Source organism: Callospermophilus lateralis, chromosome 10 (assembly GCF_048772815.1).
Source record: "Callospermophilus lateralis isolate mCalLat2 chromosome 10, mCalLat2.hap1, whole genome shotgun sequence".
Classification (NCBI taxonomy): Eukaryota; Metazoa; Chordata; class Mammalia; order Rodentia; family Sciuridae; genus Callospermophilus; species Callospermophilus lateralis.
This window is the reverse complement of record NC_135314.1, coordinates 76,032,696-76,059,335: the sequence shown is the minus strand read 5'-3', so window position 1 is coordinate 76,059,335 and position 26,640 is coordinate 76,032,696.

Sequence of the window (26,640 nt, the reverse complement as noted above, 5' to 3'; positions counted from 1 at the left end):
AGAAGGGGAAAGTGGGCTTCAATAAAGTTATAAGGGAAAATAGGGGCATCATTTTTAATTTACAAAGAGAACAAGAAAAAATACTAATCAACAAGACATAACTATCAAACATTTATGCCCCAAACAATGGAGCATCTACATACCTCAAACAAACCCTCCTCAATTTCAAGAATCAAATAGACCACAACACAATAATACTGGGTGACTTTAACATACCTCTCTCATCACTGGATAGATGCTCCAAACAAAAACTAGGAAGCAACAGAACTAAAATATACAATTAATAATTTAGATGTAACTGACATATAGGATATTTCCATCACCAATGACTAAATACACTTTGTTCTCAGCAGCACATGAATCCTTCTCTAAAATAGACCATATCTTAGGCGACAAAGCAACTCTTAGCACTACAAAAAATAGCAATAATAATACCTTGCATTCTATCAGATCATAATGGAATAAAATTAGAAATCAATGATAAAATAAAATAAAAAAATAGAAGCTCTGGGTGTGGTGGTGCATACCTGTAATCCCAGTGGCTCAGTAGTCTGAGAGAGGAGGATCATAAGTTACAGCCAGACTCAGCAACAGTGAGGGGCTAAGCAACTCAGTGAGACCCTGTCTCTAAGTAAAATATAAAATAGTCCACTCGTGCAGGAGCCCAGGCCCAGGTTAAGCCCAGTTCCACCAACTGGTATACCCATGCCAGAATCCAGACCCTGGCCCAGAACCACCCCTGCTGACCTATGCCGAATCCAGACCCAGGCCTGGCACCACCTCTACCGACCTATGTGGGAGCCCAGACACAGAGTAGGCCCAGGTTCTCCCCCCAACCCACCCACCAGGGAGACCAGGCCTAACCCATCTCCATCTTGGGACACTGCAGCCATCGCCATAGCCCTCCCTGTGCAGTTGCCTCCACCTTGTAACAACAGATAGGGCCTAGAAGCAGTGGCATCTTGGAGAAGGCATCCTAAAGCCAGTATAATGTCCACACTTTCAACCCCATATCTCAAAGAGGTTGCATTCATCTTGGGGCACACCCACTGGTATTTTGAGTTACCTCCACTATTGCCACCACCACCTTTAGTTGTAGTAGCACCCTCTTTTGGACACAAGCAGGAAGCCGAAAACCAAAGTGAGGTACAGATAATCTGAACGGATACAAGATTATAGGGTAGAAACTGTTACCATCCGCACTGCAAGGAAATAAGACACTTAGACAACATGGACAAACAAGGGAAGAAAGTGCTCCAAATAAGCCATAATACTACAATAACAATCCATGGACAGTGCAGTTGATGGAATGTCAGAGGAGTTTAGAATATCTGTAATTAAAATGATCTGTGAATTAAAGAATGACCTAAATGAGCAAACACTGATCACACCAACAAAGAGATGAGGGAGAAAATACAGATGGCAAAAGAGATTGTAAAAAAAAAAAATCAGAGATTCTTGAAATGAAGGAAACAATAAACCAAATAAAAATCTCAATAGGAAGCATTACTAACAGACTAGATCACTTGGAAGACAGAACATCAGATAATAATGACAAAGTATACATTATGGAAAATAACCGTGACCACACAGTGGAGATGGTAAGAAACCATGAACAGAATATCCAAGAATTATGGGACAGCATCAAGACCAAATCTAAGAGTTATTGGGATAGAGGAAGGCACAGAGATTCAAACGAAAGGAATGCACAATCTCTTCAATGAGATAATATCAGAAAATTTGCCAAACACTAAGAATGAATTGGAAAACCAAATGCAAGAGGCTTACAGGACACCAAATGTACAAAATTACAACAGATCTTCACCAATGCACATTATAATGAAAATGCCGAGCATACAGAGTAAGAATAGAGTCTTAAAGACCACAAGAGAGAGGAATCAGATCACATATGGGGGGAGACCAATTCATATCTGATTTTTCAATCCAGACTCTCAAAGCCAGGAGATCATGAAACAACATATACCAAGCTCTGAAAGAACATGGAGGCCAACCAAGAATCTTATATTAGCAAAATTAAGCTTCAACCTTTCATGATAAACAAAAGTTAAAAGACTTTACAGCAAGAAAGCCTGCAATACAGAGTATCTTCAGCAAAATATTCCAGGAGGAGGAAATAAAAAGCAATGAAAATCAGCAAAAGGAGGGACTACACTAAAGGAAAGGTCAATCAAAGAAGAAACCAAGTCAAGTTAAAAAAAAAACAACAAAAATTTGGAAAACCAAATTTCCAGGAATACAAATCATATTTCAATAACAATCCTGAATGTGAATGGCCTAAACTCATCAATTAAAAGACAAACTGGCAGATTAGATTTTTTAAAAAGACTCAAGAATATGTTCCTTCAAGAGACTCATCTCACAGGAAAATACATCCACAGACTGAAGGTGAAAGGTGGGGAAAAAAGTAACACTCACGTGGATCTTGTAAATAAGCAGGGGTTTCCATACTCATATCAGAAAAAGTGGACTTCAAACCAAAGCTAGTGAAAAGGGATAAAGAAGGACATTTCATACTGCTTACGTGATTCATACATCAACAAGACATAACAATCATTAATATCTATGCCCCAAACAATGGGGCATCTATGTATGTCAAAAAAACCTTCTCAATACAAGAACCAAATAGTTCACAACACAATAATACTGGGTGACTTTAATACACCACTCTCACCACTGGATAGATCTTCCAAACAAAAACTAAACAAAGAAATTATACACCTCCATAATGCAATCAATAATTTGGACTTAACAGACATGTACAGAATATTCCATCCATCAATGAGTGAACACACTTTCTTCTCAGCACCATATGAATCCTTCTCCAAAATAGATCATATGTTATGCTACAAAGCAACTCTTAGCAAATACAAAAACATACAGATACTACCCTGCATCCTCTCTGACTATAATGGAATGAAATTAGAAATCAATGATAAAATTTAAAATAGAAGCTACTCCAACATCTGGAGACTAAACAATATTCTATTGAATGATGCATGGATAAGAGAAGACAATAGAGAGGAGATAAAAAAAATTCTTAGAGGTAAATGAGAATTCCAATACAACTTATCCAAATCTCTGGGATACTATCAAGGCAGTGCTAAAAGGAAAGTTCATTGCATGGAGTTCACTCATTAAAAGAAGAAAAAGTCAACAAATAAACAATGTAACTATTACAGCTCAAAGTCCTAGAAAAAGAGGAACAAACAAACACCAAAAGTAGAAGACAAGAAATAATTAAAATCAGGGCAGAAATCAATGAAATTGATTTTTAACTTGACTTGGTTAAAAAGAAACAAAAAATTGACAAAAAGCTGGTTCTTTGAAAAAATAAATAAAATTGACAAACTCTTAGCCACCCTAATGAAAAGAAGGAGGAAGAAAACTCAAATTACTAAAATTTGTGATGAAAAAGGAAATATCATGACAGACACTACTGAAATACAGAAGACAATTAGAAACTATTTTGAAAATTATAACTACAGTAAAACAGAAAGTCTTGAAGACACTGAAAAATTTCTGGAGATATATGTTCAACCCAAACTGAGTGAAGAGGACATACACAATTTAAATAGATCAATTTCAAGCAAGGAAATAGAAAACTCCATCAAAAGCCTACCAACCAAGAAAAGCCTGGGATTAGAGAGAATTCACAGCTGAGTTCTACAAGACAAAGAATTAATACTAATACCCCTCAAATTATTCCATGAAACAGAAAAGGAAGGAATCCTTCCAAACTCATTCTATGAAGCTAGTATCATCCTGATACCAAAACCAGGCAGAAACATATCAATGAAAGAAAATTTCAGACCAATATCTCTGATGAACATTGATTCAAAAATTCTCAATACAATTATGGCAAATCTCATACAAAAACATATTTAACAAATAGTGCACTATGATCAGGTGGGGTTCATTCCAGGAATGCAAGGTTGGTTCAACATATAGAAATCAATAAATGTAATTCATCACACCAATAGACTTTAAGAATCATATGATTATATCAATTGGTGCAGAGAAAGCATTTGACAAAAAACAGCACCCTCTCATGTTCACAACACTAGAAAAGCTAGGATAGTAGGAACATATCTTTACATTGTAAAAGCTATCTATGCTAAACCCAAGGCCAACATCATTCTAAATGGCAAAAAATTTGGAAGCATTCTCTCTAAAAACTGGAAAAACACAGGGATGCCCTCATTTACCACTTCTATTCAACATAGTCCTTGAAACTCTAGCCAGAGCAATTAGACAGATGAAAGAAATTAAAGGGACACAAGTAGGAAAAGAAGAACTCAAACTATCATTATTTGCTGACAACATGATTCTATACTTAGAGAATCCAAAAACTCCACCAGAAAATTTCTAGAATTAATAAGTTCAGCAACATAGTGGGATATAAAATCAATACCCATAAATCAAATGCATTTCTGTACATTAGTGATGAATCCTCTGAAAGAAAAATTAGGAAAACTACCTATTCACAATAGCCTCAAAAAATAAATAAATAAATAAAATACTTGGGAATCAACAAAAGAGGTAAAAGACCTCTCCAAGGAAAACTATAAAACACTAAAGAAATATATGTAAGTAGACCTTAGAAGGTGGAAAGATCTCCCATGCTCTTGGATAGGCAAAATTAATATTGTCAAAATGGCCATACTACCCAAAGTGTAACACAAATTCAATGCAATTCCAATTAAAATCCCATCATCACTCCTTATAGAAATAGAAAAAGCAATCATGAAATTCATTTGGAAAAATAAGAGACCCAAAATAAGCCAAATCAATCCTTAGCAAGAAGAGTGAAGCAGGAGGCATCATAATACCAGACCTTAAACTATACTGCAAAGATATAGTAACAAAAACTGCATGATATTGGCACCAACATAAACATGTAGGCCAATAGTACAAAATGAAGACACAGAGACAAACCCACATAAATACAGGTATCTCATACTAGACAAAGGCACCAAAAATATACTTTGGAGAAAAGATAGCCTCTTCAACAAATGGGGCTGGGAAAACTGGAAATCCATATGCAACAAAATGAAAATAAACCCCTATCTCTCACTATAAACAAAACTCAACTCAAAATAGATGAAAGACCTAGTCATTAGTCCAGAGACTCTGTGCCTAATAGAGAAAAAAGTCAGCCCAAATCTTTGTCATGTCGATTAGACTCTTCCTTAACAAGACTCCTAAAGCACAAGAAATAAAATCAAGAATTAATAAATGGGATGGTCTCAAACTACAAAGCTTCTTCTCAGCAAAAGAAACAATCAATGAGGTGAAGAGAGAGCCTACAGAATGAAAACAGTTTTTTGCCATATGCACATTAGAGCACTAATCTCCAGGATATATAAAGAACTCAAAAAACTTAACACCAAAAAAACAAACAACCCAATCAATAAATGGGCTAAGGAGCTGAACAGACACCTCTCAGAAGAAATATACATTCAATCAACAAACATGAGAAAATGTTCAACATCTCTAGTAATTAGAGAAATGCAAATCAAAACTACTCTTAAGATTCATCTCACTCAAGTCAGAATGACAATTATCAAGAACACAAGCAACAATAAATTTAGGAAAGGATGTGGGGAGAAAGGCTCACTCATACATTGTTGGTGGGGCTTCAAATTGGTGCGACCAATCTAGAAAGCAGTATGGTGATTCCTTGGAAAACTTGGAATGGAATCACCATTTTACCCAGCTATCACACTCCTTGGTCTATACCCAAAGGACTTAAAAATAGCAATATTATAGTAACATAGCCACCTCAATGTTTATAGCAGCACAATTCATAATAGTTAAACTGTGGAACCAACCCAGATGCCCTTCAGTACATGAATGGATAAGGAAACTGTGGTATAGACACATAATGGAATATTACTCAGCATTAAAAGATAATAAAATTATGGTGCTTGCAGGTAAATGGATGGAATTAGAGAATATCATGCTAAGTGAAGTAAGCCAAACCCCAAAAAACCAAAGGATGAACGTTCTGTCTGATTAGTGGTTGCTGATCCATAATGGTTAGGGGGATATGGGAAAAAGGGAGGAACTTTGGGCAAAGGAGTGGAAGGGGAGTGGAGGGTGCATGGGGGCAGGAAAGATGGTGGAATGAGATGGACATCATTACCCTAGGCATGTATGGCTGCACATATGGTGTGATGCTACATTGTGTACAACCAGAGAAATGAAAAGCTGTGATGCAATTGTGTACAATGAATCAAAATGCATTCTGCTGTCATATTTACCTAATTAATTAATTAATTTTTAAGAACCATAAAATAGGGCTGGAGATGTGGCTCGGTGAGGGTCCCCGAGTTCAATCCCTGGTACCTGCCCACCCTCCCCCCCAAAAATAGAATACACCTGAAGTCTAAATAATATGCTACTGAATAACCAAGATAGCAGATAGCAGAAGAAATCAGGGATGAAATTAAAAAAATATTTAGAGGTAAATAAGAATAACCAAACATTATCAAAATCTCTGAGACACTATGAAGGCAGTTCTAGAGGAAAGTTCATTGCATTTAGCTCATTCAGTGAAAGAACAGAAAGTCACCAATTAAGCAACCTAACATTATATCTCAAAGCCCTATGAATAAAAGAAAAAATCAACACCAAAAGCAGTAGAAGACAGGAAATAATTAGAATCAGAGCCAAAATCAAGAAAATTGAAACAAACAAACAAGCAAAAATTAAAAAGTAATGAAACAAAAAGTTGGTTCTTTGAAAAAATAAATAAAATTCACAAATCCTTAATCAAGCTAATGAAGAAAAAGAAAACTCAAATTTCTAAGCTCATGCTGAAAAAGGGAATATGACATACACTATGGTAATACTGATGAAAATCAGAAACTATTTTGAAAATTTATACTTTAATAAGCTAGAAAATATTGAAGACAGTGGCAAATTCTTACAGAGGTAAAACCTACTAAGTTGAATCAGGAAGTCAGAGAAATTTAAACAGATCAGATCAATTTCAAGCAATGAAATTGAAGATGCCATCAAAAGTCTATAAAAAAGAAAAGTCCAGGACTAGATGGATTCTCAGCTGAGTTCTACCAGACTTTCAAAGAAAAACTAACCCCAATCCTCCTCAGATTATTCCAAGAAATAGAAAAGGTGGGGACCCTCCAAACTCATTCTATGAAGCTAGTATCAGACTGATGAGAAAACCAGACAAAAATACATCAAGGAAAGAAAACTTCAGACAAATATCCCTGGTAAACATAGACACAAAATTCTTAATTAAATTCTGGCAAATCACATACAAAAACATATTTAAAAGATAGTGCACCAGGTTCATTTCAGAGATGCCAGGTTGGTTCAACATGCAGAAATCAATAAATGTAATTCATCACATCAATAGACTTAAAGACAAGAATCACATGATTATCTCAATAGATACAGAAAAGGCATTTGACAAAATTCAGCATCCATTCATGCTTAAAACATTAGAAAAATAGGGATAGTAGGAACATACCTCAACACTATAAAAGCTATATATATTAATCCCCAGGCCAGCATCATTCTAAATAGAGAAAAATTGAAAACATTCCCTCTAAAAACTGGAACAAGACAGGGATGCTCTCTTTCACCACTTCTATTTAACACAGTCTTTGAAACCCTAGCCAGAGCAATGAGATAAAAGAAATAAATTAAAGGGAAACAAATAGGAAAAGAAGAGCTCAAACTGTTTATTTGCCAACAATAGGATCTTATACTTACAATCCCCCCCCAAAGAAAAAAAGAAACACCAACAACACCAATAAACTTCTAGAACTCAGATGAATTCAGTGAAGGTGCAGAACACAAATTAACATCCATAAATCAATCACTTTATTATACACAAGTGATGAACCAGCTGAAAGAGAATTTAGAAAAACTATTCCATTCACAATAGCCTCAAAAGAAATAAAACATCTGGGAATCAATCTAACAAAAGAGGTGAAATATCTCGATAATGAAAACTAAAGAATACTAAAGAAAGAAATTGAAGAAGACCTTAGAAAATTAAAAGATCTCACATGTTCTTGGATAGACAGAATTAATTTGTCAAAATGGCCATAGTACCAAAAGTGCTTTATATATTTAATGCAATTCCTATTGAAATTTAAATGAAATTATTCAAATAGAACAAGGAGTCATGAAATTCATTTGGAAAAATAAGAGGCCCAGAGTAGCCAAAGCAATCCTCAGCAACAAAAGTGAAGCAGAGGCATCATAATACCAGAACTTAAAATATACTACAAAGCTATAGTGACAAAGACAGCACAATACTGGCACCAAACAGACATAAAGACCAATGGAACAGAATAGAAGACACAGAGATACACTCACATAAATACAATTATCTCATACTAGACAAAGGCACCAAAACATATATTGGAAAAAAGATAGCCTCTTCAACAAATGGTGCTGAGAAAAAATTGGAAATCCATATGCAACAAAATGAAATTAAACCCCTCTCTCTCTCCATGCACAAAACTCAAAGTGGATCAAGGACCTAGGCATTAGACCAGAGACCTTGTACCTACTAGAAGAAAATGTAGTCTCAAATCTTCATCATGTCTTTCTTAACAAGACTCCTAAAGTGCAAGAAGTAAAATCAAGAATCAACAAATGGCAAACCTAAAAAGCTTCTTCACTGCAAAGGAAACAATCATGTGAAGAGAGAGCCTACAGAATGAGAGAAAATCTTGCCCACTGGCACCTTGTATAGAGCATCAATCTCTAGGATATATAAAGAACTTTAAAAAACACTAAAAAAAAACCACAAATAACCCAATCAATAAATGGGCAAAGAAATTAAGAGACACCTCAAAGAATAATACAATTGGTAAACAAATATGAAAAAATGTTCAACGTCTCTAGCAATATCAGAAATGCAAATTAAAACTACACTGAGATTCCATTCACTCCAGTTGGAATGGCAATCATCAAGAATATAAGTAATGATAAATATTGGCAAGGATGGAGGGGAAGATGCACTCATACATTGCTGCAATTGGGGCCACCCCTCTGAAAAGCAGTGTGGAGATTCCTCATATAACTAGCAATGTAACTACCATTTGACCCAGCTATCCCACTCCTCAGTTTATACCCAAAGGACATAAAATCAGCACACTACAGGGATGCAGCCACATCAATGTTTATAGCAACTCAATTCACAATAGCTAAACTACGGAACCAATCTATATGCCCTTCAACAGATGAGTGGATCAAGAAAAGGTGATATATATATATATATATATATATATATATATATATATATATATATATATATATAAAACAATGGTATATTACTCAGCCATAAATAAAAATGAAATTATGGTGTTTTTCAGTAAATGGATGGAGTTGGAAACTATCATGCTAAGTGAAATGAGCCAGTCCCCCCAAAACCAAAGGTTGAATGTTCTCTCTGCTATATGGTTGCTAACACAAAATAAGGGGTGGGAGAGGGAAGAATAGAAGTTCATTCAATTAGACAAAGGGAATAAAGGGGAGGGATATGAATACACAACCAATGAAATTCCACATTATGTATAAACCACAAGAATGGGATCCTAATTAGCATAAATTATAGTCCATGTATATGCACTATGCCAAAATACACTCTCTATTGTTATGTATATCTAAAAAGAACCAAACTAAAAAATGCAAAAAAAGATGGAAAAAAAGTTACAATACCAAGAGTTGAAAGACAAAAAGTCAATGTCTATATTGATTAAAGCAACAAAAGTAAAAAATAAAAAAAAATTAAAACTACAAATATAAATAGCACAATATCAGAAGACAGAAGAATCTAAAATGTATCTTTCATCTGGGAACAGATTTATTTTATTGATTATGAATAACAAGGGTCATAAACACATTGTCAGTTTTTGCAGTAACCACTAGAATGAAAAAAAACAGTTAAAATATATTTATTCTCAGATTGGAAATATGGGGGAAGGTGGAGAAAATTACTGCTGTGTAGACTCCTCTGTTATCTGAGGACACATGCCTGGATTCATTTAAAGTAGTTAATTAAAAGTTTTACAACATATTGGATTGGTCATAAAGGAAAAGTGAAAGCTTTGTCTGAAACCTGAAATTGGAAAAATTATCCTATAGAAGTAGAAAATCAAGCAGGATAACTTATAACTGCTTTAAGGAACAAAGATATGGATGTTGGAAGTTACAATCAGAGAACTACACTAGGCAGGTAGATAAAAGTCAAATGTCTAGGGAAAAGAAAGTCTGAAGTTAAAATATTAATGATGTCAGATATTTACATAATTGTCAGATCTGAACTAGCACCAACAACAATTTGAAGATTGAAACAAAAAAATTAGAAGCATCTGGGTCAAACTTGGAGCACCCACGGTGAACGTGTAGAAGAACAGAGAGAAAAGTGCAATGGGATCTAAGGGGTAGAAAAGCTCACCAAAACGTCTCCAAAATTATCAACACTGACCCTGATGACGTTCACAACAAAAAGCAGAGAATACAAAGATGAGAAAGCAGCACTGAATGCCCTGCACCCCAGGCTTGATACATTCCTCGTGGCATTCATAGGCAATACTTAAAATAGGCTTATGGAAATTGAAAGCTGATCCAGTTTTCCTGACTATTTATAACCTACTCTCCCCTAACACAGTAGGAAAAAAGCATCACTAGTTATAATTTTAACTGCACGGTGCATGTAAAAAATGTTCTGCCAACTCTATTCTAAATCTTATTCATCTCCTCATGACCTTCTCCATAAACATACCATTTGGGAGGGGGAAAAAAAACAATATTTGCAATCACAAAAGGCTCAAAGCCAATTTTGCTTCAAGGGCAGTGATGTAATCTCGGAGAATCACATCAGAGAACATTGCTATGCAGATGATGTAAACATATTCACATTTTGCTCATTCTTATCAGAAACTTAGTGCAGCCTTCACCTTGCTCTCCAGAGAGAAGGCAATACATCATGAGTGTTGTGGGGCTAGTATTGAAAGAATGCTTACTATGGGAAAAGACCCACATTACAACTTCATGAAACCAATGGGCCTTACGCATAAATTACAAATACATGTATTTTTGCTTCTCAGTAATATCAAGACCTCTATAGCCATCTCACCCACCTATCTTACACTGTTGAGACTGCCTTGAACATTTCTCTCCAGCTGTTCTCTTTTTCTATGCAGCCACACCTATCTAGAACAGCCTGAAATGATGTTCCCATATTCTCACTTCCAACTTACTCCCAACCCTTTCAGTTTGCCTCTATCCCACCACCACACGCAAGCGATTCTTGCTGATATGAATGAGGACCCAGATATTTAAAAAAAAAAAAGTCAATAGATATTGAGAAGAAATAGGAAGGGTACTGAAAATACCTTGAATCAGTTCCTCATTCCGGAGTCAGTTTTCCCTGTGTTTTGAAGATACAGGATTCTGTCTCCCTTGCAGGACCATTCTCATCTGCCAGGTTTCAGTTCCCCATCTGTAAGTTCGTATTATAAAGCCAGATACCCAGTACAAGTTTCTCCTTAAAACACTCTTGGATGACTGAAGCATCTCAAAATTGATCTCATGATGTTTATCTCGGAATCTGATATTCTTTTTTTCTTATCTCAGTGAAGGAGCCTACTATCTATCAAGGTATGCAAGCCCCTCCACCCCCCCCCCAAAAAAACACACACACACACAAACAAAAAAACTTTGATTTGTCTTTGACACTTCTCCAACCCTCTCCTACATTAAATGCATCAGTAAGTTTGCTATCTAAATATCTCTTGAATCCATGCAACTCTGCCTCCACCCTCACCTGTAAGTCAGGTTGCCATGATTCCTTACCTGGACTATTGCACTAACCTCCCAACAGGACTTTCTGCCTTCACTTTGGACTCTCTCCAATCTATTCTCCATACAGCAATCAACAGCTTTAACAAAGCGCAAATCTCATCTTGAGACATCGTTTTTCCAACTCCTTGCTTAAATGTTTTTGGCATCTTCCCATGGTTGTTGGACTACAAATCAAAATTCTTAGCACCGTCTACCAGGTCCTGCAGTTTGGTCCGGGATTACTCCTTAGACTTGTTTCACAGAAATCTCTCATTCTCTGAACTCTGCCACACAGATATTCTAATTCTTCATATGGGTCCCCAACCCCACAGTACCTTTGCACAAGTTTCTCCTTCTTCAGTCCTATTCACTGAGTTACCTATCGATTCTTCAGCTTTTGAACAACCGCTATCTTAAAGGGGATTTTTTTCTGTCTTTCTAATATAGAGTTCCCTGTTATCAGGCTGTCTCTTTCCTTCAGAGGACTTATCAATTTGTTCACATTTAATCATGTGTTGTTAAGGCCCTTCCTGCTTGTTTGTCTGAAGCTTCAGGAAGCCAGGAGCTACATTTCTTTTTCTTGCTATACTGTCTCCAGATCCTAACAAAGACCCGGATATCTAGTTTGCCCAATAAATATTTGGTGAATTGCATAAATGCATGAATAGATGGCAGATTAGGTTAAAAGTAAATGTTAATTAAGCCAGTTCCTCATGCTAATTCAAACTGAATTTTCTGATTTTTTTTAGCTTAAAATGTGTTCTGTATATTTTTATTCTTTGTGGGGTTGGAGGCTAGTGATAATTGAACCCAGAAGTAATCCTAGTCCTTATTTTTTATTTTCAGACAGGGACTCACTAAGTTGCTGTGGCTGTCTTTAACTTGTGATGCTCCTACTTCAGCCTCCCAAATCACTGAGATTACTAGTGCACACCACCATGCCCAGTTTATTTTTATCTTACGTATCTACAGCCATAAATATTGTCCACAGCACCAAACTGTTACAGTACTTATGAATACATTGTCTTAATTTTATACCCACAGAGAACGGTAATTATAAGAATTCAGAATTTCTCATACCAATAAGTATTTTGAATATATTTTGAATAATGACAAATGGACCCTACAGCTACACTAACAAACTGTCCATATGATATCCTAAGATACTTGGGTAATTAACTGATCCTTGTTCTTGTTGTGCCTCATAAAATTCAGAACAGTACTTCATCCAGGACTCTTAAGCTTGGGGATAGAGAATGGAATAGAGAATATGGCAAAGAGAAGTCTGTTGTGACATCAGTATACTTTATTCTACCATCAAAAGTTTTATAGCTCCAAAACCGATAATCCTGTCCCAAATGCAAAGCCAACAAAATAATTTGTGGGCCCCTTGTTCAAAAGATAGAATAGAAATGCTAAGCTTGCCTTCTATAGTCCCTTGATTGATTTGTCACAGTGTTTCATTTTTATTGTTTTATTCTTTTCATTGCTGTTACTTAATCTTGTACTCCCTTGGATGAAGTGAGTACAGACCATCACCAATATCTTGGTCCCTGCTCTGTGACTTGGAATGTACTAGTGCCCAGAATTAAGCTTCCCCATGCCCACTCCCTAATCAGGTATGAAGGGAAATAGTCACTGAATGGGACGGAGGAGGTAGTGACAGAGAGCCCCATTTAGAGAGTCAGGGCAGTGGCAGGAGGCAGAACCACCCATGAACTAAGGCTCCAAGTCCCCAGTGCACATGTTCCACTGTCTCATCAGACTTTACTTATGGATATAAATTCAATGACAAATCGTTGAGAATCTCAAGATGATGGAAACAGCATAAGTTCCAGGTGCAGAGTCGCCGACTATGGTTCTTAGTATGAGCAACTCTTGAGTCACACGTTCATAAAATGGACTGGCCCAGATGAGATCATCTTTAGCTAATTTAACATTATAAAGAAGTCTGTACCAAAATGGGGAGATCAATGGCCCCAGAAGGTGTAACACATGCTCAGATCCTCAGACATTACCATCTGCAACCACGTACAGGAAAGGGTAGATATCTGCCTTCTTTGGAAAATGCTGATCTCTGCTAAGTAGCCTAAGTGTACCAACTTTCTTCTGTATCACTCAGGTAAGTGTACCTTGTGTAATGTATCCAAGTGTTTTCAGGGCCTGATATCTCCTCAGATCTAGCATATAGGCAGCCAAGAACCAATTTATTTAAGTATTATTCTAGAGCATGTGCTCTCCTATGGCAAGAATGGTCATCTTTCTATCCACAGCAATAAACAGTACCTTGCAATAAATATTTGAGTTGAAATAACAGACCCCATACTACTTTTCTAATTGATATATTCCTAAATTAAAAGTCAACTTCTTGAAAGTGAATAGCAGAATCTTCCACATGTCAGTATATACGTATGTACCCACAGCCTTAATTCCACACATTTATTCTCAGAAGTTCAATGTGGTTATAAAAATGCTACAGCCAGGAGTGGTGGCACATGCCTATAATCCCAGCAGCTCAAGAAGCTAAGACAGGATCATAAGTTCAAAGCCTGCCTCAGCATCTTAGCAAAGCACTAAGCAGTTTAAACCCCGTCTCAAAATAAAGGACCGGGGATGTGGCTCAGTGGTTAAGTGCCTCTGGGTTCAACCCCTGGTACAAAAAAAAAAAAAAAAAAGAATGCTACAAATAAACAGATTGAAATTTCCTTATCACCTTAACCAAAAGTAAATTTGAATTAAAATGCAAAAAATTATTTACAAAGAAATTTTAAATAACATGGCAAAGAGCTTACAGTATAATTAAATGAAAAACCAAGAGGAAATAATATTCCAAGGTTTTGAAATAAGAACATGTACTTACATATACAAATTTAAAAAAAAAATGAAAGTAAACATTATCCAACATTATTAAACAGATAAACATCAAGAGATAAACATTAAAAATTAAAAGTGAAACATTCATCTTTTGTTATATAAGATATGAAGGATTGTTATCATTTTTATTTTTGTGTATATATTAAAATTTATCTCCTACAATGAGTGTATACAACTCTTTGGAAAGAATAACTGTACTAAGACAGTAGTTCAAATTGGTTTTAGTGAAAAAGTCTGTTGCCATCAGTATTATAAATTTTTAAATATCAAGTAGGGTACAGCCTCCTTAAACAGTTTAAATCTTCATCGCCATGTAGGAAATATCTCAGTGCTTGAAGGAGCTCCTAAAGTGATAATTAGAAATCCAATGATTTAAGTCCAAACTCCATTTAGTAGTTGTAAAATAGTTATCTAAATAGCCTTTCATCCCCTTTATCTGATTCATAGTTTATTAAAGATATTCATATTAGATTGTAATTCTTGGTCACAATCTTGGTCATGCTCCTGTAACAAATAAATCAAGAAGTCTCAGTGGCTTAAATACATTTTTTTTAATTTTTCATTCTCATTGATATAAATCAGATGCCCAACAGTGACTCAGGGCCCCAAATCTTCAAGCTTGAAACTCCAGCATCTCAAATCTCTTAGCTCCAGTTACACAGATAAAAGAAAAAGATGGTAGAGCACATTGGTCCTTAACCGACCAATGTGTACGTGTGTGTGTGTGTGTGTGTGTGTGTGTGTGTTTGCCAAAACTAGTCACATGGTCTACAGAGCTAATTGTTAAAGAGATTAAGAAAGAAGCACAGAGAATATCTGGTTATTATTAACAGGGACTGTCACAATATTTTAAAATTTTGAGTAACATTAGAGGACAAGAAATCTGCTATAATGGGACAAAAAAATAAATGAAAAAATATAATACTGTATTAGAAGAAATCAATTTTTCAAAACATTAATGTACTTTAAAATTCTAAGAGAATATGGGAAGACAGATCATTAATGTGAAGCGGAGTTGATTAAATAGAGGTGGAAGCATGGAAAGATAGCCTAAGAAGCCAGGTAACTGGGCTCGCCACCCTTGGATTCTGAGGGTTCTATACTAAGGCAGGCAAGTGTGACTTTTAAAATGTGCCAACAAAAGTAGAAAGCCACCATAGCTAATTCATTTCACAAGGTTTGATTTATATTGGTTACAATAAACTTCAAAGAGATATGTGCCAGTGGTTGCTAAATATCATATAAACACAACCTCATATAAACATCAGTCTGGAATTCCACCAACCTACACAAAGCTGGTGGAAATTCAGCAGAACAGAATAGCAAAGGACTTTACATTTCAGCCTTCACAATTGAGGATAATTTTGTCCATTCTTCTACTTATTAAAGTGTCATTTAATGTTTTAAATTTTAAGCAGCAATATGTTCATAGGGTTTTTTTAATATATATATTTTTAGTTGTCAATGGATCTTTTATTTATTTATTTATATGCAGTGCTGAGAATCAAACCCAGGGTCTCACACATGCTAAGCAAGTGCTCTACCTTTGAGCCACAACCACAGCCCCGGTTCTTCATGGTTTTGTGTGTTAATTTAGATTTATTAAAAATGCTGTAATTTGAAAGGAATTCATGTTTTCTAATCATGTAGACTGTGTCTGAGATTGTGCTCTAAGATTTGTTCCTTAAATAAATGTTGGTAATTGATTTATAAGTATAGTAACTGAAATCAATGAGACATACATTTAAAATGTGATTTTAATAATAGATGCAGATGAGTTAATTTCACTTGGTTTAAATTAATTAGGATCAAACTATGGGATAAATTGGTTCCATGCCATAGAAAGTTTTAAGGTAAACTAATGCTTGGGTTAGCTATAACTGTCAGAAATTTATAAAGAATAATTCTTGTTTCTCTGATTAAATAATAAAAAAGATAGGAAGGAGGGATAAGGAGGGTCAAGGACCGAGGCATTAGACAATAAACCCTGTGCCTGACAGAAGAAAATGTAGGCTCCTCACTATATCATGTTGGTCTAGGAACTGACTTCCTTAACAAGACTCCTCAAGTGCAAGAAATAAAATCAAGAATCAATAAATGGGATGGTATCAAACTAGAAGCTTCTTCATAGCAAACAACCAAAAGCATGAAAAGAGAGCCTACAGAATGGGAGAAAATCTTGCCTACCTGCACCTCATATAGAGCATTAATCTCCAGGATATATAAAGAACTCAAAAAACTTCACCCTAAAAAACAAATAAACCAACAAATGGGCAAAGGAATTAAGAGGCCCTTCATAGAAGAGGAAATACAAACAGTGAACAAATATATGAAAAATATGTTTAACATCTCTAGCAATTAGAAGAATGTAAATTAAAACTACACTGAGATTTCATCTCACTCCAGTCAGAAGAGTAATCATCAAGAATACAACTAACGATAAATGTTGGCAAGAATGGGGTACACTCATACATTGCTAATGGGACTGAAACTTGGTGCAACCACTGTGGAAAGCAGTACAGAGATTCTTCAGAAAGCTTGGAATGGAACCACCATTTAACCAGTTATCCCACTCCTTAGTATATACTCAAAGGACATAAAATCAGCATATTTTAAAGACACAGTCACATCAATGTTTACAGACCCTCAATTCACAATACCTAAGCTATGGAACCAACCTACATGCCCTTCAACAGAGGAATGAATAAAGAAAATGTGGTACATACACACAATGGAGTATTACTCAGCCATAAAGAAGAATGACTTTATGACATTTGCTGATAAATGCTGGAGACTATCTTGCTAAGTGAAATAACTAGTCCCAAAAGGCAACACTTGCATGTTTTCGCTGATATCTGGAAGCTAACCCACAATAAGTGGGGAGAGGAGAAGAACAGATATTTAGTAGATTAGGCAAAGGAAAATAACAGAAAGAGGGTTAGGAAAAGGAAAGACAATGGAATGAATCTAAAATAATTTTCTTATATACATATATGAATATGCCCCAGTGAATTCCATCTGTATATCCATAAGAATGGGGTCCTAATTAGAATAAGATATATTCCATGCTTGTAAAATTATATCAAAATGAATTGTACTGTCATATATAAACAGAAAGAGTAAAAAAAAAAGATGTTTTGCCCAGAGTGGTGGCACACACCTATAATCACAGCGGGTCAGGAGGCTGAAGCAGGAGGATCACAAGTTCAAAGCCAGCCTCAGAAACTTAGTGAGGACCTAAGCAACTCAGCAAGACTCTGTCTCTGAATAAAATATAAAAAAGGGCTGGAGATGTGGCTCAGGGGTTAAGCACCCCTGGGTTCAATCTCTGGTATCAAAAAAATGTTTTGTATAAAATTCATAGCAATAACAAAGGAAAAAATTGTAGTACACACACACACACACACACACACACACACACGAAAATAATCAAAGCACACAACTACAAATTCCATGCAAATGGAAACCAAAAGAGGCAGGAGTAGCTATACTTATATCTGACAAAGTGTAAGACAAAAACTATAAGACAAGGGAAAGAATGCCACTATATAATAATTGTGGAACTGTCTCTAGAATACACTATGAGGACATAAGACATAACTAAAAAAATGAAATCATATCCAATATATTTTCTGACCAAAATGGGATATAATTAGAAATCAAACATAAAAGAAAACAAATTATATAAGTACATGAAAACTGAATGACAGTTTTGAATGAAAAATTGGTCATTGAAAAACTCAAAAGGAAAAACTTTTAGAATTCTTTAAACAAATGAAAATGGAAACAAAGTACCAAAGCTTTTGAAATACTGCTAAAACAACACTAAAATGAAAGTGTAGAGCAATAATTCCTACATCAAAAAAATAGAAAAATGTTAAAGAACAAGGACTTAGGTCTAAAAAAGTAAAAAACAAAACAAACCCCAAATTAGAGGAAAGAAAAAATAAAGATCAGAGAGTAAATATGCCATATTACATACATACACATATATGTATACATATACATATGCATATATCTGTGAACATACACACAAATAAAGCTGATAAAAGTCTAAGACAAAAACTGTAAGACAAGGGAAATAATCTCACTATATAATAAGGAAATACACACACACACACACACACACACACACACACTTGAAAGCCTCACCAAATAGACTAGATCAAGCAAAAGAAAAAATAGAGGAACTTAAAGACAAGAATTTTGAAATATCCCAGCTAGAAAGAGAGCCTTCAAGATATTTGAAGTGATTTGTAGGTCGATGCAAGGTCCATCAAAATACCAATGACATGCTCCAAAGAACTAGAAAAAACAATCATAAAAATCACAAGGGAGAAGAAAAGACCAAATATTCAAAGCAATCTTGAACAAAAAGCACAAAACTGAAGTAATCAATTTCAAGTAATCATGTTACAGGATGAAAGAAAATAAAACAGCATGATATTGGCATAAAAGCAGATTCATGAACCAATGGAACATAAAATAGTGCCCAGAAATAAATCCACACATATAGAGACCACTGGTTTTTGACAACGACACCAAAACCATACACTGGACAGATAACAACCCTTTAATGAATGGTGCTGTGCAGTTCAGAATAACCAAACTATGAAACCAGTCCACCAACAGATGAATGGTTAAAGAAATGTAGTATATACACACAATGCAGTCTTATTCGGCCACAAATAAAAATGAAATTATTCATTTGCAGGAAAATGGATAGAACAAACTTGAGACCATTATGTTAAGTGAAATAAACCAAACTTAGGTCAAGGGTCATGTTTTCTCTCACATATAGAAGCTAGAGAGGAAAAAGGAAAAGAAAGATGGGGACACAGGGTTCTCATGAAAAATCAAAAGGAGATCAGTAAAGGAAAGGGTCTAGAGAGTGGGAGGAGGGAAGGGAGGGGGAAGTGCTAGGGAGTGATATTAACCAAATTATGTTATTGTATGGTATATGTGTATGAATATGTAAAAACAAATTCCATCATTACATAAAACTATAATACACCAATAAAAAATGTGGAAAGATAAATAAATAGTATTGGGGAAACTATCTCTGAATCCACAAGGTTGAAATTTGACTCCTCTCACCCACACAAAAATCAGATTAAAGTGGATCAAAGACATAAATGTGAGAACCAAAACTCTAAAATTAAAACACAGGAGAAACACTTCTAGATAATTATACAAGCAATGGCTTTTTGGACAAGAACTCCAAAGCACAAGAAATGAAAACAAACTAGCAAAAGATATTGCATCAAACTAAAAAGTTTCTGCACAGAAAAAGAAACACTGAATGGAGTAAAAAGACAACTTCTAGAAAATATCTGCCAATTATTCTGATACAGGATAAATATTCAAAATATATAAAGAACTAAAAAAACTTTAAAAGCAAAGCAATTCAATTTTTAAAAATGAGCAAATGATTTGAATAGACACTTCTCAAAAGAAATATAAATAGCCAACAAATGTATGAAAAAAAAATGCTTAGTATCATTAGCCATCAAGGAAACGTACATTAAAACTATAATGCAATATCATCTCACCCTGGTAGAAAAGTTATTATCAAAAAAGCAAAAAATAAATGTTGGTGAGAAAGTGGAAAAAAAGGAACTCATACTACACTGGTGGGAATGTTCACTAGTACAGCCATTTTGGAGAATACTATGGGAATTCCTCCAAAATAGACACACTGTATGATCCAACTATCCCACTTCTGGATATATAGCCAAAGGAAGTGAAATCAGCACACTAAAGGGATACCTACACACTCATGTTTACTGCAACCCTATTCGCAATGGTTTGTATTTGCAATCAACCTAGGTGCCAATCAACAGATGAACAAAGAAAATGTGGTAGACAAGGGAATAATTTTCAATCTCAAAGAAGAAAGAAATGCTGACATTTGCAGTAAAATGGACACTACTGAAAGTCATAATAAGTGAAATAAACCAGACACAGAAAGACAAGTACTGTATGTGCTTTCTTATGTATGGAAGATAAAGACTTAAAAAAAAAAAAAAAAGTCAACCTGAATGTAGAATAATGGTTAGTAGAGGTTAGGAAGGGTGTGTGGGGGGGGGGGAGACAGTGGATATTGGGAGGTTGGATTTCATAGTACATACTGTATGGATGGAAATATAACACTGAATACTATTAATATGTACAATATATTAATAAAGTATGTTATAAAAATAAAACAATCATAAAAATGGTGGTGCTGGGGTAATCTAGGCACAGAGCATTGTCAGTTTAAGCTCAATTCTAAACCACTGGTTGATGCACTCCAGTTTATTAGAATTACATGTAGGGCTTCCTAAAATACAGTTTTAAAATAGAGATTCTAATTCAGTAGATCTGGGATAGGACCAAGAATTTGCATTTTTTACTGGTTCCCAGGTGGTACTGATGCTGTTAATCCATGTACCACACTCCAAGTAGCATTGCTTTACATTACTGAGGGAGGAAAAAAATCTGTTATCACTAAGAATAAAAAGAACATAACAAAACCTAGCTGTAGGGAATAAAATATCAAGCTTTCTAGCATAATGTTGGCATTTTTTACCTGCATGGCAATTGGGAGTAAAAACTGATTAGAAGGAGAAGTAAGATTTTTGTAAATGCTAGATTTGAGATAACATCAGGATATCTATGTGTACGTTTCTTGGAGGCAGCAAGAAATAAACAATTGTCAAAGGTATAATGATAGAATTCAAATTCAAAGGTAAACATTTCCAAGTCTCCATAAAACAATAGTCAAACTCAAAAGAAGATAAAGAATCTGAGTTGTGCAAAGAAAATAAAGTCATCCATAGAAACTCAAAAATATTCAATATCATAGTGTAGGAGAATGAAAAACAAAGAAAAAGAACTGGTTACAATAATTAATTATAATAGAAGGGGAGGAGCTAGTAGGTGACCGAGTATTGCAAGTATTTGCAGAAGACAGCATTTAATAATAAATAGTCTACTGAATGTTTCAAGATTGAGGAGGATGAGAACCAAAATGAGATGTTGCAGGATTTGGCTTGATGGATACAGACAAACCTTTGAAAGCACTGTTATCTATCAGTAGCATGGAACAGAATTCAAATGGGAAGTGATCAAGGCAGAACAAAAGAAAAAAGAAGAAATGGAGAAATTAGCATAAATAAAATGAGGAAATCATTTGAAGTTAAATTTTATTTACAGAAATGAGGTTCAAGGTCATCTATGATGTTTATAATTTCCATTTTCTTTTTAAAATTCTGGACAGTCTTGTATAGGTTATATTAGGCTGAAAAGTGGTTCCCTGAAAGATATACACTTCCCAGTGCCTGTAACCTCTGCTATGTTACATGCTGTGTTAGTCATCTTTTCATCACTGTGACAAAATACTCGACAAGAACAACTTAGAGGAGGAAACATTTTGGGCTCATAGTTTCAGGGATTTAGTTCTTAGGTTAAAGATCTGAGATAAGGCAGAACTTCAAGGCAGAAGGACATGATAAAACAAAGCTTCTCAACTCTTGACAGCTGGGAGGAAAAGGGACAGCAGGGAGAGGAAACAAGGAGGTGTGAGGAAAAGAGAAGGGGCGAGAGCAAGATGCGGGGGTGGGGAGAAAGGGGTCAAGGGATAGACTTGGTCCAAGGCCATGCCCTAGTGATCTCCTTCCTCCAGCCATACCCCATCTGCCTGAAGTTACCACCCTATAGACCATTCAAATTTTTAATCCATCAAATGGTTTAATCCACTGATGAACTCAGAACCCTAATCATTGCCCCAAATCCCTAGTTCTGAACCTTGCTACATTAGTGATCATGGTTTCAAAATATGAGTTTTCAGGGGACATTTCAGATTCAATCATAATATATGAGGGAAAGTGGTCTTCGAATGTGATTTATTTAAGAATCTCAAGATGGGTGTGTATCCTAGATTATCCAGATGGGTCCTAAATGCAATTATGAATACCTTTATAAGAGGAAGGCAGAGGGAGACTTCACATACTCCAGAATTAGAAATCAATGAGGCAACTAAAGCAAGATGGTATGCTTCTGGCTTTGAAGAAGGAATCACACACCAAGGAATGCAAGGAATGCTTCCCTAGAGGCTGGAAGAGACCAGAAAGCAAATTCTCTCCTAGAGCCTCCAGGGGGAGCTTGGCCCTGTCAACCTCTTGATTTAAGCACAGTGAAATTGATTTCAGAATTCTGTCTCTGGAACTGTTGCTTTAGGCTACCACGGTTGTGGTAACTTGTTACCGCAGCCATAGGAAACTGATATGTAGCTTACCATTCAATCTTACCCTGGGAATAAATTTAATATATTAATTTATCTAGTCAAAGATTTTTTTTAAGCCCTTTAAATAATTGTAAGATATTTCTCAGTTGAGGATCACAGTATTTTGTCTTCATACATCCAATTTGGTAATAAATAGACTTGCTATGTTATAACACAATGAAGGACATCACTACTTAAATAATTTGTAAAATTAAATAGACGGTTATAGATTTTTGTCCCATAAAATTTTAACTTTTAAAAATACAATTTGGCCAACTAGACAAAGTAGATGATCCAACTAGCAACTAAATTAGAATACATGCCAAATAGTGCAGTCATCAGCATTTCATAACACAGATACAAAAGTAAAAAATCTCAATTTCCCAGTAATTGCAAAAGTCCAATTACAAAATCTTAACAGGAAAAAGTGCAATTTAAGAAAGCAAGGAAATTCCAGAAAAATCAATATTACAAAAAACTGAGTTTTATATACAAAGATATTGAGTTCAATTTTATTATTCTTTTTAAAATAAGACTGATCTCAACTCAACAATAAAAAGAATGCAATTTTAAAAAGGCAAGGGAATCATTTCTTTAAAGATAGACCAGTGGATAATAAGCACTTGAAAGATACTCAAATCACTAATCATTAAGCAAATACAAATCAATCCACAAAGAAATACCACTTTCTTCCCACTATAATAGCTATTTTTTTCAAAAATATTTAAGCCCCCAGAAGAAAAAGTGTTGGTAGAAATTGAAACTCTTGTTATTTCATGATAGGAATGTAAAATAGTATAGTTGCTATGGAAAAAAGTTTGACAAGTCTTCAAAAATTTAAACACAAAATTACTACATGATCTGCCATTCCCTTCAGGGTGTATATACCCAAAAGAACTGAAAGCAGAGATTTGATCAGTTGTTTGTATACCCATGTTAATAGCCAAAAAGTGGAAACAACCTCAATGTTTACCAGTGAATAAAAAGATAAATAAAATATGGTATACACACACAATGGAATATAATTCAGCCTTAAGAGGGTATGAAATTCTGACACCTGCCACAACATGGATGATCCTTGAAGATATTAAGTAAAATAAGCCAGACAGAAAAGAACAAATAGTAGTATTCCACTTATATGAGGTACTTAGAATAGTCAAATACATAGATATGGTAAGTAGAACATGGGCATGCCTCATTTTGATGTGCTTTATTTCACTCAGCAGATATGGCATTTGTTACAAACTGAAGGTTTATGGCAACCCTATACCAAGTAAGTCTATCAGTACCATTTTGCCAATAGCTTGTACTTACTTCATGTGTCTTTGTCACATTTCTTTTACATTTCAAATTTTTTCAACATATATCTGTTACAGTGAATCTGTGATAAGTGATCTCAGATGTTACCATTCTAGTTGTTTAGGAGTGCCCTGAACCATGTCTTTATAATACAGTAAACTTAATTGATAAACGCTCTGTATTCTGGCTGCTCCACCAACCAGCAATTCCCCCATCTTTCCCCCTAGAACTTGTGTATTCCCTGAAAAACAATGATCTTGAAATTAGGCCAGTTAATAACCCTACAATGTCCCCTAAGCATCCTATTGAAAGAAGAGCCACACATTTCTCATTGTAAATCAAAAGCTAAAAATTATTAAGCTTAGTGAGAAAGACATGTTATAAGCTGATATAGGACAAAAGCTAAACCTCTTGTTCCAAAAGACCAAACTGAATAGGAAAGTTCTTGAAAGATGTTAAAGTCCTACTCCAATGAACACACAAATTTTAAGAGAGTCAAAAGGCTTTATTGCTGACATGGGGAAGTTTTAGTGGCCCAGGTAGAAGGTTCAGCCAGCCATAACACTCCCTTAAGCCAAAACCCAATCCAGAGCAAGCCCCTCTCTTTAATTCTATCAAAATAGAGAGCTAAGGAAGCTGCAGAGGAAGCCATGTCCATAACATAGAAATACAAAGTACAGAAGTGCTAATATAAAAACTGAAATAAGTTATCTAGAGATTAACTAAGATAATTGTTGAATGTGGCTACACTAAAAGAGATTTACAATAAAGATGAGACCACATTATATTGAAAGAACATGCTAAGACTTTCACAGCATGAGAAGTCAATGCCTGGCTTGAAAGCTTCCAAGTACAGGGTGATATTTTTTGTTGATATTGTTAACAGCTAGTGCAACTGGTGGCTTTAAGTTGAAGCAAGCGCTTCTTTACCCTTTAAAGAATCCTAGAGCCTCTAAGAATCATACTAAATCTACTCTGCCCATGCTCCACGAATGAAACAACAAAGCCTAGATGACAACACGTCTCTTTACAACATGGCTTATGGAGCATTTTAAGCTTGCTGTAGAGACTTACTCATCATTGGAAAAAAAAAAAATCTCCTTTCTCTATTCTAATGGTCTTCCTTCCACTCATTTATTTATTTATGTTGGTACCAGAGATTGAACCGAGGGTCACGTAACCACTGAGCCACATCCCCATCCCTTTAATATTTTATTTTAGCCACAGGGTCTCACTGAGCTGCTTAAGACCTTGCTAAATTGCTGCAGCTGGCTTTGAACTTGGGATCCTCCTGCCTCAGCCTCCCAAGCTGGTGGGATTACAGGCAGATGCTACCATGCCCAGCCTCACTCATTTATTTTTTACTGGTGCTTTATAAATATACATAAATATGGACTTCACTGTGGTATATTTATACATGCATATAACTTTGTTAAATTCATTCTTCATTTTCTTCCATTTCCCATCCCTCCTTCAACACTCTTGGTCTTCTTCTATTCCACTGATCTTCTCTATATCTTTACGGTATCCAACACCCGCCTCATTTTGCTCTAACTTCCACACACATGAGAAAATATAATGGAAAAATTTTTGGAAGGGATTTACTACTTTGGATGCCATTAATAAAATTCATGATTCACAAGCTGGGATCAAAATAGCATTAAAAGGAGTTTCAGAGAAGTTAATTCCCACCCTCATTGACAGGTTCAAGAATTCAGTAGAGGAAGTAACTGCAGGTGGAGTGGAAATAGAACTGGAAATGGAGATGGAAGAATTGCTGAAATCCTGTGCTGTGCCCCTCCCCTGACTCAGGCAATGGCAAGGCCCTACTGAGGTGGATGGCGCAAGGCGTCCATCCTCTGGAGGAGCGCAGTATGTTTCTGGGAATGGGCTAATTTGTTTTTGTATTCCTTTAATAAGTATACTTGTGACTTCTCATATGACCATTAAGTATGAAGGAAAAAAAACATGACTTTCCCAATTAATGCAACTACTTCTAAAGAATGGATCTGTTTGCTCTAAATGCAATGATTCAGCTGTGGAGTGTAAATTGTTAATGTCTAATGAAAAACTCCCTGTATTCCTGTCAAGGAAGTTTTTGAGAAATTAAATTAAAATCTAGAGAAGAAAAATTAATGTTAAGAAGACAGATTAGTGCTTAGTACTGGGCAACTTGTTCTTGTTCCTGTGCACAATGGTTTGTGCTCTTACTCTTGTTTGATTAAAACTAATAACAAGTCAACCACTTGCCATAACCATGGCATCGGTTCCAGTCAGTAAGTCAAGAAAGAATAGTCAAGGTATAGGCCAATAGTTTGGGACATTTTGTAATTATTATTAAAAGTTAA